Source organism: Pteropus medius, unplaced genomic scaffold, assembly GCF_902729225.1.
Source record: "Pteropus medius unplaced genomic scaffold, Ma_sr-lr_union100, whole genome shotgun sequence".
NCBI classification, from domain to species: domain Eukaryota; kingdom Metazoa; phylum Chordata; class Mammalia; order Chiroptera; family Pteropodidae; genus Pteropus; species Pteropus medius.
In genome coordinates, this window is record NW_024340701.1 from 890,429 (window position 1) to 906,730 (window position 16,302).

At 37.2% G+C, this 16,302-nt stretch overlaps 1 pseudogene; it reads right to left on the minus strand.

The window, feature by feature from the left end:
* Nucleotides 1-6,204: 6,204 nt before the first annotated feature.
* Nucleotides 6,205-7,567, minus strand: LOC120618561 (metaxin-3-like; annotated as a pseudogene).
* Nucleotides 7,568-16,302: the final 8,735 nt, after the last annotated feature.

The following is a 16,302-nucleotide window of genomic DNA, read 5'->3' on the forward strand; positions in this document are numbered from 1 at the left end:
TTTTGTTTGAGATTAGTATGGCAAGGAATCTTTTCCATTCTTTAGCTTTCAACCTATTTGTGTCTTTGGATCTAAAGTGAGTCTCTGTAAACAGCATACAATTGGATCATGTTTTTAAATCCATTTTATCAATATCTGTCTTTGGAGAGTTTAATTCATTTATATTTAAAGTAATTACTGACAAGAGAGATTTAATTCTACAATTTTGCTATTTGTTTTCTATGTGACATATAGCATTTCTTTTTGGTCCTTCACTTCCTACATTATTGTCTTCTTTAGTATTTAGTTTGATTTTTTTTAGGTTTTAATCCTTTTTAAATTTCCTTTTGTCTATATTCTATAGCTATTTTTCTTTGTGGTTACCATGGGGATTCTCTTTAACATCTTAAAGTTTTAACACTCTAATTTGAAGTTATGCCACTTTAACTTCAATAGGATGCAAAAACTGCTCTAATATAGCTCCATCCCACCTGCTTCCAGGAAGAGCTAATGGGAACAATATTCCCTGAGTTCTAACATGTTTAAAATTGCTTTTCTACAGCCTTGATATTACAGGTTAACTGTCCCACAAGTTTATGTTGGTAACATTATGCCAAACTGATTTTCCCCTTGTTAAGTGACTTGGTCTTTCTGCTTGAAACCCCTAAGAATGTTTTTATCATTAAAGTCCAATAATTCTACCAGGATATGTCTCAGAGTTAATTTTACTGAGTCTATTTCTCCAGGTAAATGTGGTACCCTTTAAATATGTACACTTCAATCCTATTTAATTTCAAAATGCTTTCTTAAATTAGAATTTTAAAAATTAGTTTCTTTCTACCATTTTGATTTTTTCTCTCCGTGATTCCAATTATACATCTGTTCAATCTACCCTGCCTGGTTTTTTTTTTTGTAGCCATCATTTTCTTTCTGATCTTTTTTTAAGACTTCATTTATTTTTGAATCATTTTCTTTGTTCTTTTCATTTCCATTCTCTATATCCTTTACTGTATTTTCAGCTTTTTTATTCTCCCTTGGGCATCCTATAATTATCTTAATTTCTGAGATAATTTTGACATATTCTCATAATTCTTTGACCATCTCCTTATTTTCTGATATTAGTTATCCTTATTTGGATAAAATAAAGTTCTTAGTTTTTGAAGTCTGGCTACTCTGGCTCAGCCAGTCAATTCCTTGGTCCTGGTCCTGTCAACTGTGCCTACTGCCTTGCCTTACTCCTTGGCTTCAACTCCATGAATGATGCCAGCAGCACTGATCAAATCTTCAGCTCCTGCCTTGCTAACTATGCCTGCCATATCGCCAAATATGTGACCGTGCCAGCAAAATCTTGCTTTATGCCAAGGGACAGAGGTAGCAGTAGCTTTTGTTACTGCTCACTGCCAATGAGTAATACAGATTCAAATCAATCTCTATTGATAGCTCTTCAGAAAGCAGCAGAAAGTTGTTCATAATTTTTAAAGCAAAAGAATAGAATCATAGCTTTATAAATTAAAAAACTGAAATTCTGGAAGACAGTATAATTACAAAGGAAAAGAGAGGAAGAGCTTTTAACAAAGATCCTGAGTAGGAAACTTCATTTCTGTAGGTAAAGAGATTTTGGAAAAACCAAATACCTATACTGACCTCCAGGCAGAAATAATCCCTTGAGCCCATCTGCTCAGTGGGCTCAAATCAAGTTTTACCTCCAAATCTGTACTCTTCATAAGGTAACCTGAGAAGTAGAAAGTCATTTCCATGTGGCAGAACTCCTAGGTCACTCTGGTCTTCCTGTATTCCACACACTAGGTGGCACCTCAGTGAGGGCTTGTCCCACGTTCCAGTTCTGATAAATTTTGACAATTTTTTTTTCTCTCTCTCTTCAAAAATTTTTAATGCTATCGAAATATCTAATCACATTGTGACTTCTCTCTCCCTATAAATGCTACATTAGGGCCCTTCTGCCTTTTAAATTAAATCCTTCTTTTCCTGTCAACCTGTTGAGTCATAATTCCTTTTAAAAATCTCCATCAGTATACCTGATGAAGAGTTTCTGGACGACACACCACTTCTCCACAGTAGGAAGTTTCTGCATTAGTAGCTCTCATTAAATCTCCAATGTTTAATTGTAAAAATTCCTTTTCAATGATCTCTAAACAACAATTCTTGCTTCTGCACCTCTTACCTCTAGTCTTGACATAGGGGGTTGGTTTCATTGTGGTTAGCTAGTTAAAATAGGTTTTAGGTAGGATTCTTCCAGATGCCTATCGTGAACCAAGGACCCATATGGAAGTGGTTTTGAGAGAGGAGAGGAGACATCTGGAAAAATGCAGAGGAAAGGGCCTGCAGAAATAACCGACTCGGCGGTTTAAACAGCTCTCTCCCCGCATTCTGCCCAGTGCTCTTCAGCTAACATGTTTTCCCATAGCTAACTCCCCCACCTCAAGGACTCTCCAGCTCACATCTGTTGATTCATAGTTTGATATCCAACTAATGTTCTTATCTCTGTAGCTGTGTAGGAATAACAAGACTGTGTAAAACTGCTTGTTATGTTACAATTAGAACTCAGCCTTTGGATAGGAATCCACTAAGCAGGTCCCATCTCTCTGTTCAAGAATCCTATAATGGTGCTGATAATGCCAAGGTTGCGGATTCTACAAAACAAACGACCTGTAAGACCAGTGGTCTGGAAATTCCTACCCCCTTCCCCTTGCAGCCCCACACCTGAAGCTCCCCCTCCCATCCTGAGTCATGAGGCACATGTGAAACCTTAGACAAAGGAATCACGTGCCCCTTTGCACGGACACTGCAAGGGTATATAAGCTGTAAGAAATCTAACCAAGGGGAGATCGTGCTTTGGGTCTCTTGAATGCCTCACACTCTCTGCCAGCATTAAATTCTCCTTCCTCTAACAAAGTTGTTTGAGCATCTAATTTCCTCCATCGGATGTCGCTTCCTGCAACAGTGTATTAAGGAAGGCTACCAGGAGGACCAGTGAGGTAATGGGGAAGCAGAATTTCAAATGGGCAGAAGCCAGGCAAGTGTGAGATTGCAGGTGACATCACAGATACACATGGTCCTGCTGGGAGTTCTGAAGTAGGAATTAGGTTTCAGAGTTTGTCCTGTACTAAAGAGACTGGCTTTTGCACTCCCAGCCAATGATTGTCTAAGGGCCCCGTCAGGTGGACTTGTAAAATTTCCAGGCACTTTCGGCCCTCTGTCTGGAGGGGCAGAGGTGGGGGTCCAGTGCCTGAGAGCAACCCTCAGAAGGCTACAAGTGTAAGCATTTAGCAGCAAAGCATGCAGAAGCTGGGTAAAGGCCGCACAGAGTTGATAAAGGGGAACTGAGAGCCTCTGGGTGGGGCCCTATAATGAACACTTCTTGCAGGTAAATCTAGTCTAAAAGTACTTGTTAAGAGCTGAATTATGTCTCCTCAAATTCATATGTTAAATTCCTAACCCCAGGTACCTCAGAATGTGACTATATTTGGAGATAGGGTCTTTAAAGAGATAATTAAATTAAAATGAGGTCATTAGTGAGTTTGGTCTTCCTGGTGTTTTATAAGAAGAAATTTAGACACGGACAGATATAGAGGGAAGGCCTTGTGAAGACGCAGAAGAAACCAACCCTGCCAACATCTTGAACTCAGACTTCTAGCCTCCAGAACTGTGAGGAAATAAATTTCTGTTGTTTAAGCCACCCAGTCTGTGGTATTTTGTTGTGGTAGTTTGAGCAAATAATACAGTATCCTTTGCATCTGGAAACAGAAGGTTTCCTTCCTGTAATTACATCGCTTTAAAAACAAACTATTTTTCAAACAAGAGACTTCTGTATCTGGATACCTTGTTGGGAGGCCACAAAGTTAGTAAAATAGCTATCTTCTAATTCAAGATCTCTACTCTGTTCATAAAACAATATTGTCTTCATTTCCAATTGGCCCTAATCTAGCCACAACACTGTCCAATATTCTACCTACTGTTAACTATTTCGCAATCGCAGACTTGGGTATTACCTTCTTCTCTGTTCCAATTTACAGAGAAAACATTCTAAAGCCTCTCTACAGTCATGCACTGCATAATGACATTTTGGTCAATGACGGACTGCATATATGATGGTGGTCCCATAAAATTATAATAGAGCTGAAAAATTCCTACCTCCTAGTTATATCATAGCCATTGTGAAGTTGTAGCACAACTCATTACTCAAATGTTTGTGGTGATGCTTGTGAGAAGAAGAAAGGTGAGGGCAGGGGGAGGGAAGGTGGAGGAGAAAAAGAAGAAAGGAAAAAAAAGGCAAGACGCAGTATTACAGAGTCCTCTGGGAAACTTTCCTATATTGGGTCCTGGATCCCATAAAACTGCCATATAACTATTTATCCTTCTCATGGGAAGCATAAGGAATTAACAGACTGTGACAATGGTCTTTTATTTTTCCATTATATTTTAACTTCTATCTGTTAAAAAGCTTTCAAGACCAAAGAAATCAAGTTAAAGAAAGTAATTTATATTATACAATTTTTATTTGATCTAACACTTAATCTCTCTCTTTTGAGTACATTGGCTTCACCTAAGAAGATATATAAGTGAGGGAATTCATACCTTTTTATTAAGCAAAAATTTCAAGCATACATAAAGTAGAGAGTGTTCTATAATAAGCCTCCATGCACCTATAACCCAGCTTCAACAATTACTAGGTTGATCTTATTTATACTCTATCCTCTCTATTGCTACTTTTTCTTTCTTTTGCTGAAGTATTTGAAAACAATCCAAGATTTAAAAAAAATTCTTCAGTAAAAAATCTCTAACACAGGGAGGGGTCCCCAACCCCTGGGCCGCAGACCAGTACTTGTCTGTGGCCTGTTAGGGACAGTGCCACACAACAGGAAGTGAGCGCTGGGCCAGCAAGGGAAGCCTCATCTGTATCTGCAGCTGCTCCCCAATGTTAGTATCACTGCCTCAGCTCCATCTCAGATTATCAGGCATTAGCTTTTCATAGGAGCACTGGTCCCTGGTGCCAAAAAGGTGGGGGACCGCTGCTCTAATACACATAGACTAACATAACCACAATTTTATTATCATATCTAACAAAATCGATAATAATTTCTTAATATCATCTAACAATCAGTCCATGTGCAGTTTTCCCCAATTGTCTCATAATGTCTAGTTGGTTTATTTAAATCAGGATCTAAACAAGATTTACCATATTGCATTTGGTTGGTGGGTTTCCTAAGTCTCCCTCTCTCTCTTTCTCTCTTCTCTCTTTCTCTCTCCCTCTCTCTAAAGTTAAATTAATTTATATATATTTCCTAGCTCCTAAAATAGGCATCAGCTTTCTAAAGAGAAGAAAAAAAGGCTTAGCCAAAGAGCCTCATATTAGATATTTATACTGGTCTAAGAAAACTAATAAATTGAATAAATAAACTTGAATAAATTAAGAGTGCACATTCAGGACAGAATTGTAGCTTTTGGTCAGAAACATGTGAACCAAAGGCAAAAATCTGGCAAGATTAAGTCAAGTTCATTGTATGTTTTTCTGAATATATACAGCACAATGTATTTTCTTTTTTTTCTCCAAGTTCATTCAGCATTCATCTCGATATTAAAGTGCATTGCCAAGCTAGAATACAAACTTCTTAATTAAAAAAAAAAAATGGGTAAAAGTTTTCTTGTTTTAGAGTCTTCTTTATACCTATTAATAGTATTTTACTTTTGCCTTCACTTAGTGTATAAGATATTACAATAATCATATGACTTGAAGGCAAAAGCTCGGGCACAAAACATAACTGTCAGGGGGATGGCCACAGTAAAATTTACTTTCTCTCTCTGTTGGAGTCAACTGGAGTGTCAGGTTTCTGAATGTTGATTTGAAACCTGGGGAATTCCCTGGATGAAATTCGAAACTGCTCCCAGCCCCCATCCACCATGGAGGGCAAGGAGAAACCGAAGAGAGAGGCAGACCCCCTCCAGATTGATAAGTGGCAGTTTTAATAAGCAAAGGAACCTACATACAAGGCTTGTCTTGGGTGGCTGAAAGACAAGTAGATCTCTGCAGCTTACTGCCAGAATCTTCAAAGTTTATATAGAGCCCTTAATGGGGTTCAGTCACGAATCCAGTCCAGATGGTCTCAATCCGCTTATCTCTCAAGGCTGCATCCTTGAAAAGGCTTCTAGTATGGGGATGGTGGGCAGAGTGTATATTCCAAGGACAGGAGAGAGGGTTAGGAGCCCCTAATTGTCGAGGTCCAGCTCACTGGTCAACTGGCAGTCATGTCCTCCCAATGATCTCCTCCAACTCTGAGGAGGAAGTTGAGGTTTTGGGGAAGATTGCCATCCATCTCCAAGACTAAGCCTAAGAGAATTATTCAGCACGTCATTACAAAAGCACGCAGGTTGGAGAGCTGTTTCAAATGTTCTTGTAATGGAATTTTAGGAAAGCGCAATTTATAAAGAGGTGCAAGAAAATCAAATACAGAGGCAGTCAAGGTAGAAGGTGTATCTCCAGAGGAAAATGGAGCTGTTCCCAATCAATCTGACAGAAGATTTCGGCACTCCTTGGCATCTCTGTATATCTGTGCTCCCACTTCTCAGAGGTGGCAGAGGGGAGGCTGTCCTCTGGTCCGGAGAATCCTATTCAGTGCTCTCTTAGACATTCTTCCAGGAAGGCTTAAACCTAGGAAAAAAAAGAATTCATGAAGCAAACCAAAACCATGGCTTTGTCACAGTAAAGAATGTCACTCTAAATCGAGAATATGGAAGCACTACAGGAAGCAGCTGCTTTTCAAGGAGGACAGTGTAAGCCAGCATATCTGTGCCTTGTTTTGCTGAGAGTTCGGTCAGCATTACATTTCTGTTTTCTTAAAAAGTTTAGTATCTTTGTTGGCTGAGAACCAATGTTGTCGTTAGTTGTCCAAATTGGTACATCTCTTCTTGAACCTCTCCATGTGTCATCAATGACCCTGACATTTAAGAGTGCACCAGATAGAAAAAGGAAATATTGGAGGATGCAAACTTAAAGAAAAGAAGAAATTTAAAAATATATAGAAACAGACACTGCCCTTCTGTCGAAAATCGTTTCTTTTTTATTTTATTTTATTTTTTAATAAAAAAGGAGTCCTCTTTTATTTTGGGAGAAGTAGGAGCTGAGTTCATTGAAACATCTTAAAGTTGGCAGAAATTAACTTCCATGAGCCAGAAGTGGGTTTGGGGTAGATGAGTAGTAAACAATGATGATTTTATTTATTTTCACCCCCTGGAAAAGATGATAATACAATTTCAAAAAGTGGAATCACATTTGTAAGTTAATAAAAAGTACACTTTTATTGCACCTAGAATAGTGCTATGCAGAGAGTGAGTGCTTGAGTCATTGTGGGTTAAAAATGTAAACTGGTAAATTTTGTGCTTATCTTCAAGGCTGGCTTAAGTATAAAATTGTTTTTTAAAACATTTGAAAAATTAAAGGATTTGTTTTATATTAAAAAAAAAAAAAGTGCACCAGAAAATTTGGCATAAACTCTCACCACCATGAATTTGCTGTGTATGACGGGAGCCCCCAGCCACCTTTCCAGTAACTGGGCTCCAAAGAAGCTGCCATCTTGCCGGAGCTAACCTTTGCTACTCTTAAGTCTTTGTTAATTAATAGAATGACCCCTCTTTTTTGTTACTGATTTCATTTTGGTTTAGTTTTATGTCATTTATTTATTGAAGAAACTGGGTAATTTTTCATGTGGGATTTCACACATTCTAGATTTGGATTTGTAGCCTTGTGATATCATTTAATATATTTTTTTATTCTCGATATGCTCTGTAAACTGATACCTACATCTAGAGGCTTGATGATTTTTTCTTTTTGTCAAGAATACTTTAAAAGTAACACTCTATATGTTCTATTACATCACATCAGGGATGTTGAGATTGATCAGTGGGTTCATGTGTTTCCAGTCTGGTTTAAAATTTGCCATAAATTTTTTGCCCAATAATTTTAGTAGTAATTGATGACTGTTGCCTAGATCCATTATTTCATAAGGGATAACAAAGTAGTGATTTTTCTATTCCCATTATTTCTTTTGCATTTATTATATGTGGTTTTTATATAAAGAACTTTCTCTCATCAGAAAAGGCTTCTGGATCCTTCCCCTTAAGAAAAAAACTTTCAAAATAATGAGATGAATTTACCTTGTTTTATAGTTTTCATATAAGAGGTGACCAATGAATTTTTTGTTTTTTTTAGCCACTAAGTTTTGGGATAGCTTATTATGGCAGCAGTAGATACTCAAAACAATGAGTCACAAAAGCCCAGCATGAAGCAATGAGGGTTCAAAAAATTACTATCATCATGGGCTTGTGATGTTTATATATTCCACGTGTTATCATTCATTATAGTCATAATTCTTCTTGATGTTGAAATTGTTCCATATTTGGCCAATGAGAGTCTCTTCCAGGTGGTGCCTGTCATTTTGACATGAGCCAGTGTCTTTGATAGTTTTCTTAGTACAAGATAATACAAAATAACTTTGATAGTACAAGATATCCTTGATAGTACAAGATATCATTCTGTATATTTCCTGCTCCAGCATTGGACTTGGCTATTTCTCCAAGGAGCCCTGATTCCTTTTGGAGGGCAGTAGCATTTTAGAAATCACGATCTCACCATTAAGGATACTGATCTCTACCAGATTGTCATTGCTTCTAGGGCTTTTCAGTGAACAGAACAAAGAAATACTTATTTTTTAGAAAGAGTAAACAATCAAGAGTTCATACTAATATTTTCACTTAAAGATTATATAGTTTTTACTTAACTTCTTTGACTTTATACATGCATACGTATATACTTTTTCTCTTGTAATAAAAATCTTGGTTCCTAATGAGATTTTCTTAATCCTATTATATAAATATAGCAGTTTTGAAATATTAATACTAATATTATTATTAACAGTAAGTCTACTGAGTGCTGTTTAAGATTTTTTGTATTTGTTTTGTCCTTCAGATCTATCTCACTATATATTGCACAACTATAATATTGTGTTTCAAAGTCACTTGAAAGATTTCTTCTTTGTATGGTTATGACATGACATGATGGACAAATAGGTTTATTTTTATTCACTTTTTTGAATAGATTGTTTTTTTATAGTTAAATTTATTTTTCAGATTATGTGTATACTTGATTATATCAAAATTATAAAACAAGGTATATGCAGATAACAGCTTCCATCGCTATTCTTTTTCTGATAAATGATTTTTTATTAGCTCTTGTTTTATACACTTTTAAATTTTGAAAATAGTAGAACCAAATATAAATAAATATACTTTTATTTTTGCACAAAAAGTATGAGACTAAACACACTCTTCTGCATATTGCTCTGTTCGCCTTTGTCCTGGAGATCACTTTTTAGCAATATAAAGAAATAGTCTTCATTCTTTTTACAGCTGAATAGCATTCCAGTGCATCTATGGACCACTGTTTATTCACCTGTCCTCTATAGATAGATATGTGGGCTGTTTCCAGTTTTTTATTATTATAAAATGTGTCGCCCTAAATAGCCTTGAGCATTTATCATTTCAAGTTTGTGCCATTTTATTTTGGTATATGTACCTAGAAGAGAGGTTGCTTGGACAAAGGGTAAATGCATGTGTAATTTTGCCAGATGTTTTAAATTCTCCTCCACGGTTGTGCCATTTTTCATACCTATCAGCAATACATGAAACTATCTGTCTCTCCGAAGTCTCACCACCTCAGTGTACTGTCAAGTTTGGAATTTTTGAAAATCTGATGAGTAAGTAATGACATCTCAGTTTAATTTAGTATGCATTTCTCTTATTATGAAAAAGCTTGAGCATCTTTTTCTATATTTAAGAGCTGTTTACATTTACTTTTCTATAATTTCCCACTTTTTTTAGTGAGTTGTTAGACTAGAATTTGAATTCTTTTCAATACTTAAAAAATTTTTACATGTTAGGGATATTGGCCCTTTGTGATATTAGTTGCGATTTTGTCTCAGTTTTTTTATTTACCATTTGACATTACTCATGGTATTTTGGGCATACAATTTTTAAATTTTTTAACATTATAGATAAACAAATTTACCCATTTTTCCTTTATTGAATCCAGATACGAAATAATAGTTAAGACAGTCTTCCTCATTCCTGGGTTGTAAAGAAATTGATTTATGTTTTCCTCTAGTATTGGTATAATTATTTTTTTACGTTTAGATATCTGATCTATTTGGAATTTATCCTAGTGTAAGGCACAAGGAATGGATCCAATTTTATTTTTATTCACAGAACTATCACTTGTTCTAGCACTATTTACTTATCAAACATTGAATTCCCAGATGCCTTTGCATCTATCTTTGGATTTTATATCCTATTCCATTAGCCATCTGTCTATTTATGCACCAATACCATAATATTTTAATTAAAAAGGCTTTATAAATGTTTTAATGTGTGGTAGGGCTAGTCCCCATTTGTTCCTCTTTTTTAGGAGATTCCTGGCTAGTCTTGAATTTATTTTCTAAAATAACTTTATAATCAACTTGTCTGGCTCCAGGAAAAAAAAAATAACATGAAGATACTTTTATTGGGATCACATTAAGTTTATACATTTTAACTTAGAGAGAATTGATATTTTTCTGATATTGATTCTTCTGATCAATAATATGGTATGTTTTTCCATTTGTTCAAGTTTACTTTTTGTCCTATAAGAATGTTTTATAATTTTCCTTATGTAGGTTTTACGCAATTCTTATTAAGTCTGTTTCTCTATTTTGTTTTATTTTGCTTTTGCTATTGTAGATGGAATCTGCGATCTCCTCTTCCATTATTTCTTCCAAGTGATTATTTTTTCCCCAAGTAGTTACAAAGATGCATTATTTCTGTGTTAATTTTGCACCTTGCTATTTTATAAAATACTTTTACTGTAGGTTTTCCATTTAGTATAAGTTTCCTAGAAATATATCATCTGCACATGGATGTAATTTTATCTCTCTTTTTTCAATTCGTATGCCTATAATTGCTTTCTCTTGTATTAAAAGAGTGAGTATCCTTGTCTTATTTCTGATCTTTGTGGTGAGGTCCAACATCAATTGTCTGATGCCAACTGTGTGTTCTACAATTCAATTTGATTCTGACACTAACTACCCGCAGTTAGCAAAGACTATGAGTTAAGGTTCTGTGTCCCACAGGCTGCTCCCACATCAGATGCTTGTGGAAAGTCCTGGGTGTCTCCAAGCCATTAGGACTTCTGCCTGTCTGGCTACAAATTTGGGGCTTCTCACAACTTCATTAGGTTGATAATTCACTAGAACCACTCACAGAACTCAGGAAAGTGCTATATTTACAATTACCACTTTATTATAAAGGATACAAATAATAGATAGATGAAGAGATACATAGGGCAAGGTCTTGGGTAGAAGGGCTTGGATCACAGAGTTTCCATGCCTTCTCTTGTAGAATCTGAGCCTGCTACCCTCCAACTTACCTAGATGTTCACCAAACAGGGAAGCTCCCTTAGCCTCATGGCCCAGGGATATTAAATCAATGGCTTCCTCAAGGTTAGGGGTGGGGCTGAGAGTTACAACCCTTTGATCACATGGTTGGTTCTGCTGGCCCCAGCCCCCATCCTGAAGCTACCAACTTCCTCCCCCAACGAATTTCTCAGCTGTTATATAACTGTAGAGTTTTCACTTTGATTTTATCAATGTGATTAATTAGGTTGGTGGATTTCCTAATTTCGAACTATACTTAAGGGCCCAAAATAAATTCCATTTTTAAGTTTATTCTAAGATGGTTAATAGTTTTTGTTGCTATTGCGAATGGAATCTTATTTTCTATTACATTTTCTAATTGGTTATTGCTGGTATATAGGAAAGCTATTGATTTTTGTACATTGGTCTTGTATGTGGTCACCTTGCTGAATTCTCTTATTAATTCTAATAGTTTGTCAATTGATTTTCTTAGGCTTTTCTATGTAAGCAATGGTGTCATCTGCAAATAATCACAATTTACCTCTTCTTTTCTAATGTTTATACCTTTTATTGCTTTTCTTCTCTTTTTGAATTAGAGAGAACATTTGATACTGTTTTGAATAGTAGTGATGATAAAGATCGTTCCTGTCTTATTTCTGACTTCAGTAGAAATTTGTCTATTGTTTCATCATTAAGTATGGCTTTGGTATAGATTTTTTTATTATCTTATTAAAAATAAACAAATTAAGGCTGTTCTTTTTTTTTTCCTAGGGGATTTTTTTCTTTATATAATTAGTGGGTGCTGAATTTAAGACAATAATATTTTTATTTTAAATTTATTAATACAATAAATTAAATTGATATAGTCTAATGCTAAACCATTTTAAAAGGTAACAGTCTTCAAATTATAAATAGGTGAGTTCTAGTTGACCTTCAAATTTATAATTTGAAGACTGTTATCTTTTAAAATTGTACCTCAATAACAATATTTTAAGTTCTTTTCTGTGGTTATAGATCTATTTGGTTTTCGAATTCTTCTTGGAATAATTTGGCTACTTGTTTTTTAAGAAAACATAACTAAGAACTGTGAACTTTAACCAATAAAGAAATTGCCATCAGAATAGGTATTAATTTGGTATTTACTTTGGTGCAGTGAAAACCCAGCTAATATCAAAGGCAGCCTTTGGCCTGCTGCTAATAGATTATCATCTGAAATCAATTATCACCTGAATGAAAGATGGATTGAAGGCAAAGCTTTGGGGTACCAAATGACCTCTGCCACAGAACAGTATGGAGGGCAGAAGGAATTTGAGAACTGCAATGGAGAGGGATTTCTACCTGGACAGAGTAAAGAAAAAGAATGTCAAGTTCAAAACCCTAAAATTTTGGCTCAAGACAAGTCCCAAACCATTGACTATATCTATGATAAAAAATAATTTATCTCTTGCAGTCATGAGGCTGATTGTAAGTGAAAATCAAATCCAAAGTGTGATATTGAGATACTTTGGTACAATATCAATTACATTCACAGCCTTGCCATATCTCTTATGTGAATATTGGAGCATTAACCAGAAAATAAAGCATTCAGATGACTCAGAGCATCCAAAATTTGACCCTCTTGAACCTTCCATACCTGCAGAAGTGGCACCTCTTCTTCTATTGAGGCTAATGAGTGACTTCTGACAATCATTTTCAGCAGTAGAAAATAGTGACAGAGATCTGTGAAAGCCTTCTGTTGACACTTTTATGTAAGCCAAGAATGTGCTAGAATTAAAGCATCTTACATTCAAGGAAATAAGGTAAACTCCATGAAAATACATGTCAGTAATGTTTCTGGAGATTTGGTGTCTTAGGAAGTGTCACAATGTCCCCTCCTAAGTACAAATTGCTTCACCTTACACCCTCCTATCATATGAAAGAGATAGAATACCATATTTCATTGATTCACATTAAAAATAATTTATTTAGGTAAAACTCATATAACAAAATTAACTATTTCAAAGTGAACAATTGAGTGGCATTTAGTACATTAACGATGTCCTCCCACCAACATTTTAACATCTCTAAAATGGGAATTCATCTTATAATCAATGGTATATTACGATTTAATTGACAGTGTTTTAAAAAATTCTTCATAGTGGACTATAAATGAAGGTACATCTTTCAGTTGATGGTTGATTAGGTTAGTAGAAATATGGTACTTGGTGGTCTTCTTGGATTTCTTATTTCCTCCATATCCTTGTCAAGAATAGGTAACACAATTATTTTAAAGTTTTACCAATCTGATAGGGCACATGCATACCATATGCTGGGAGAACTCAGAGAATGAGGAGACTCGCTGCCCCTCTTAAGGAGTGCATAGTCTTGGTGAGAAGAGAGGAGGGTGAGGAGAGAGAGGAGAGAGGGAGAAGGGAGAGGAGAAAAGGAAGGAGAGAAGCCAGGCCAGGCATTCTCAAGCTCCAGTCTACTATTTCTGGGCCCAGCTGTGAACAGACAGGCTGATGAGGGATGAGCTTCTGAGACTTTTTTTTTTTTAAGTTCTCCTTTCTATAGCCACATCCAATCAGTTCCTAGTTCCAGTTGACTCGACCACTGCCTCCTACTTGGTTCTCCTTTTAGCTTCACCTTCCCCCCTCACCCCCTGTAAGGCCACCAGCAATCTTTCTAAAAGATGAATCTGACTCTTTTTAGCCTTCCTCCCAACTCTCCTGCCATACCCACTAACACATGCCCTTCAATGGCTTCATATTTCTCTCAAGATTAAGTAAAAACTCTTTTAAAGTTGGCTCTTGAGCCCCAGAGTGCTCCAGCCTGAAGTCCCTATCCTAGGCTCTTTAATAGGTCACTGTAGTGCGAGAGTCTCTTCAGAAGTGACGCTGGGTTCCCAGAGTGGACCAGTTGGGTGAGCACTGCAAAGTAAGCTCCTCCAGGGACTGGCAGTTGGATTTGGTACCACTTGCAGACTGGTAGAGGAAGTATGGACAGTGGCTTCCTAGAACAGTCAAGAGAGGTATCCTTCTTTCACTCTCTCTCCCTTAATCCCTGGACTGTTTCCCCAAGGGATGAGAAACTCTGGACAAGTCATTCTGGGGGATTTCTAATGATAGCAGCTAAGGTGGCACTCCAATGGTGGGGTTAGAATCCAGACCATGGCCAAGAACAAATAACATATGATTGTCCTTAGGATAAAACCCAAAGTCCTGACCATGGCCTCCAATGCCTACCCTTGATTTTAAGTCTTCTTATTCTCCACCTCCTCACCCAACACCCACCACACTGCTCTTTTTGCTTTCTGTCCCTTCAACATATAGTTTCTTCCATATTAGGTACTTTGCACTGAAACATTCTTTCCCTAGGTATTCTGTGGCTGTTTCTATCATTTAAGCCTCAGCTCAGATTTCAGTTCCTCAGAGAAACCTTTCCTGACCACATTACATTAAGTAGCGCCCCCCCATCCTATTACTTTATTTTTTTTCATAGCTCTTGTCACTATCAAAAGTTACACTTTTATTGTTTATTGCTCAGTGTTTCTCTTTCTCCACTAGATATAAGTCCCACCAGGAGATATTTGTTTCTCATTTACCCACCATATCCCCAGAACCTAGAACAATGCCTGGAATACATACATTTATGTACCATGTCCTGTCCTCCCCAAAATGAGTCTACTAAGGGAATTAGACAAATAATTACACAGTGAATTAGCTATAAGTGGAGTCTAGTGTTTCAGGCAGAAGTGCAGGACCCTTCCCTACTGCTCTGTTCATTTCTGGCTCCAAGGACGATCCCTCACCCTGTGGGCAATTTCTGCTGCAAGACCCTAGCTTCCCCCAGAAACTGTTTAAAGCTTAGAGGATTCACCCAGGAATCAGGCCTCAGGAACAGGCCCAATTCCCCAAAGTTTTGAGGTCTAGTTAGGCTTGTGGTTGCAGCTAATGTCCCTGTCCCCCACAAGTCAGAACAGCCTACAACATTGATAACATTGATAGCCACCTTGTGTGGACTGTCTGCTTATTCGGTCCTTGCTTGGATCTTTAGCAGGCCTTGGCTTGGGGTCTGGTCTCAATGCCTTAACAAGTCCTACTCCATCCCCCATGCTGTCCTTCATGTTTGCAGGCTGGTTTGCAGAAGCTGAAGTTGGAAGCTGTTTCCACTGTCCCTTCTGTCCTTCTTCAGGACCTCCTCTTCTACAAGTTTCTTTCTTCAGCGAGTTCAGCGAGTTTTTTTCCCTCAAGAGATACTTTTTCCACCTGCTCCCTGCTTGGGGCTGTGTTCTTGGTCCTCTTTGTAATACACACTAATGCTGCTAGCTCCTGGACTGCTGAAGTTCCAGAAAGCTGGGCTCCAGGAGAGCCCCAAGTGGTCCCCACCCACAGACTCCTCCCTCAAAGGTGGTGCAAGTGAGGGTCGAGACCTCACTCCATCTTGGCAGCCCCCTGGGTAGCTCCGCTTTGCCTAGTTTCTCTTTTCATCTTCAACGCTTAGCACATTGCCTAGTACATACTCAGCACTTAATGAACCGGGGAAGTTAATAACATTAATTCATGTGATAAAAAAATTAAATGTGCCAGGCACCGTGTTCATGTTTTACATGAATTATCGGTACTTCATTTATGCAGGTATCATTACAATTTCCATTTTACAAATGAATAAACTAGTTCGGAGAAATTAAGCAACTTCCAAGATCACAAAGCTCTGCGCTTTCTTTCCATTGCCTAAAATGCAACGGAGCAATGTAGAGAGAAAATGCCAGAAAGCAGGTACCGCGCGAACACCGGCAGGCTGGTGGGAGCCAAGGACTGTGACAAGCTCCGGGCGGTCAGTGTTTTCACACTGGGTTGCCGAACGGCTCCATTTCCGCTAAGCACAG